The sequence below is a fragment of the Oncorhynchus tshawytscha genome, linkage group LG03 (assembly GCF_018296145.1).
Source record: "Oncorhynchus tshawytscha isolate Ot180627B linkage group LG03, Otsh_v2.0, whole genome shotgun sequence".
Taxonomy (NCBI): domain Eukaryota; kingdom Metazoa; phylum Chordata; class Actinopteri; order Salmoniformes; family Salmonidae; genus Oncorhynchus; species Oncorhynchus tshawytscha.
The window spans coordinates 38989031-38992815 of NC_056431.1; positions in this window are offsets into that span (position 1 = coordinate 38989031).

Below are 3785 nucleotides of genomic sequence, written 5' to 3' on the forward strand. Positions count from 1 at the left end.
GTATGAGATCATACCAAAAAAAGCATGACAATTGCTGACAGGGTAAAATTCCAGTGCAACTGCAACTAAAACGGGGTCTGTATAAAAAGGTAGACAAAAAGAGATTGTGGCGAACTCTTTAACAACTTGCAGCTGTTTCCCGCTCACAGTAAGGACATAAAGTTACTCTCTCTCTCACACGCACGCACGCACACACACAGAAGCAAGCTTAATTCCAATTTCCTACTTAACTAAGTGCTGTGGTCATTTCACGAGGAAAAAGCCATCTTGAAAGGGAAGCCACAGAGCAGTTAACATCTCTTGCATGTCAAATAACAACAGTGGTGATGTTTGCAGACAGAGAGAATTTTGACTGCAGTTGGTGGCACAAATAAACTCTAGAATAAACCATATAACACAATACTATAGAAAGACAACCCAATAGAATACTCACCAGTTATTTGATAGGATAGGAAAACGGAACTGAACTGAAGTCAAGAGGGCCTTAAAGGGGAATGGAAACACTAGAGCTGTGTTCGAATACTGTACTAACTGTACTATTTGTGATGTAAATTGGGTATATAGTATGCTTATAGTATGCTATTGGTCATAGTATGGATATAGTTGGTATGTCAAAATTTCTCAGATGTTGTACTACATTCGCCTATACACTATTTCTGTGCTTTTAAGGCCCACAATGCAATTCCTCAGAAAATGGGCGTGACTTCACATCGTTTTCAGATTTGAAGAAAATATACAGTTGAAGTCCAACAAGAGCGAATACAAATTCATTGCTTTAACTAATTATGACAAATGTTAAGAAAATGTTGAGCAATGTAATAAAGTAATGACTTTTCAAATACGTTACCTTACATGTTATGTTGGCTGACAATTTGTTAGCTATGCTATCCTTACGAACCACATAGCATATCATTACAGCAGTATGTACCGGTATGTTAGCTAGCTATCTAACGTTAGTAGGCTACGAATACATCAAACTTGCCAGAATATTAACTACAGTGGTTCCTCCTTTAAAAGTTGCGAGCTTATACTTATTTTCCACCATAATTTGCAAATAAATTCATTAAAAAAATCCTACAATGTGATTTTCTGGATTTTTTCCCCTCATTTTGTCTGTCATAGTTGAAGTGTACATATGATGAAAATTACAGGCCTCTCATCTTTTTAAGTGGGAGAACTTGCACAATTGGTGGCTGACTAAATACTTTTTTGCCCCACTGTATGTTTTACAATTCTACACTTAAACAGTGTTTACCACTCCTGCTCCTGGGACATCAATGATTACACATTGTAACTATGCAACAGACTAGAACCATGATTGATTTGTAATTCATATATACCATTAAAAAAACTATGCACATGTAACTCCCATCATCTGCATTAATCTGAGGACACAGGATAGTATTTCAATGAGATACTTAATTTCAACCAGTGGAGAATGTGAAACACTTTATTGAAAGAAGTTCATTATGCTGGTGTTATAAATACATAGACAGCATATGATTCATGAATTACAGTGCTACCCTAATATTCTCTCAGTTCATCACAATTGCGGTGTCTCCTAACCAGCCTTGGGCTCCCAGTTGGCCCGAAGGTTATCTTAAGAGCGAGTGAGGTGGCGATGACGGGACTGGCTTCCTCTCTCACATCAAAACATACCTGCAGACGAGTGACAAATGGATAAAGAGAGAGCATGATTAAGCCTAGTTTGTTTTTTTATTCTAACACGGTCAGTCATCTTAAATCAGGAGGTGAAATGCAAAACTGACCTTTGATCATTAACTCTGGGACTACTACATCTCTGCCTGTATTTCAATGTAAAGCTTCTCTTTAATAATACTTCCTGTTGACCCGATCAAGTGACATCTCACCTATGATCATGCTGTGCCCTCTGTGTCAGCCAGTTCAGATGCGGAAGGGGTTCACCAGAACAGCTGATATAACCTAGAGGGTTTAGGGAGAAGGGGGAGAGGGATGAAGTGAAGAAGAGAGACTGCAATTGTGTGTGATCTCACCTGGTGTTCACACTAAGTGGCTACAGAGTACTTTATGCAGAAAAACAGACAAATGAGGAAAAACAATAGAAGATAATGTCAATAGAAGATACTGTATGTGACGCAGACACCTATTGGAGTGTACCTGAAACATTTACATTTAGAGGGCTATGTGTCTCACCACTTGCTTATTGCAAGGCTAACCCCCAGGGAAATCATGACTTGGCAGCAACAGATAGACCAGTGAAAAGGGCTGTGTTTATGTGGTGTAAATCTGAAAATTAGCAGCTGACATCTCAATGGTTTTTTAATTAATGCATGTGAGACAGTTTCCATGTACAACAAGACAGGCAGAGAGGAACAGAGAAAAAGAATACAGAACAGTTAAATTACCTCTGGTTATGGACACTTTTACAAGCAATAAAGCTACCACGGCCTGTTTCTCGGACAGTGAACATCTGGCAATATCTACATTTTCGACCCCTTGGTCAGCTCGCTCTCTGAAAAGAAAGAAAACAGCTTATTTTTTATAGATATGAAAACAATAACTGAGATATGATCGATAACAAACTAGCTCGCTGCCCAGACTTACATAATTACAAAGAGGAAATTCTCCTGATTAAAATGGTGCCCATGTAACAGTTTTGCTATCGTCCCTCTCCTCGCCCCTACCTGGGCTCGAACCAGGGACCCTCTGCACACATAGACAACAGCCACCCTCAAAGCATCTTTACCCATCGCTCCACAAAAGCCATGGCCCTTGCAGAGCAAGGGGAACAACTACTTCAAGGTCTCAGAGCGAGTGACGTCACCGATTGAAACGCTATTAGCACGCAGCCCGCTAACTAAAAAGCCATTTCACACCGGTTACAGCCGACTTGAAAAAAAAATCTAAATATATACATTGCGAGATATTTGGCGAAATAGACAGGAAACAATGGGAAGACTGCAGAGCTACAATATTATTTTGTTGTTTACATTTGAACTTTATAACAATGTGAGCAGGTCTAATTGCCAACAATAGCGAATCAGGCATTGTGACGTTGAACAATAAGCTGGGAATAGAACATTTGGAAGGCGAGTTGGTGCCATGGTGCTCAATAGAACTAATAAGAGCTGGCAGGGTGAAAAATGCACTAAAATAAGGCCTGTTTTTTTTCGAGATTAGTTCAAAATGACGGGAAATATGGTCATATTTTGAAACTGGGCTCCACGGTGGATGCAATGACCTAGTTTTTTATCAGAAAATGACTGTTACGACTTCCGCCGAAGTTGGCTCCCCTGCCTGTTCGGGGGGCGTGCTCGGCGGTCGTCGTCACGGTCCTACTAGCCGCTATCGATCCCTTTTTCGTTTGTCTGTTGGTTTTGTCTTATTAGTTTCACCTGTGTGTATTTTGGTTTAATTAGCTTCCCTATATGTAGTAGTTTGACCCGCCCTTGTTTTGTGCGGGATTGTTTTTTGTTACTCTGTTGGTTGTGATTTTCATGTTTGTATTCTCTGGACTGTTTGGTCTGTTTTATGCGCCCTGTATGTTGGCATGACAGTTTTTTGGCCGGAGAATAAATCACGATTTACTGAACCCTGCTCTCTTCCAACCCACCACTCCTAGTAGGCTGTGACAAGAACGTTGTTAAACATTTCATGTGTCCAGCCTACTATCTACACGGATTTCAGAGCACTCTCATCTGAGTGTACCAGAGCACAGAATAATTACTTTACGAGCGCTCAACACCCGTTGAATATGGCCGGTGTCAGTAAACGTCTGAAAAAAAGCATAATTAAATTGTTTC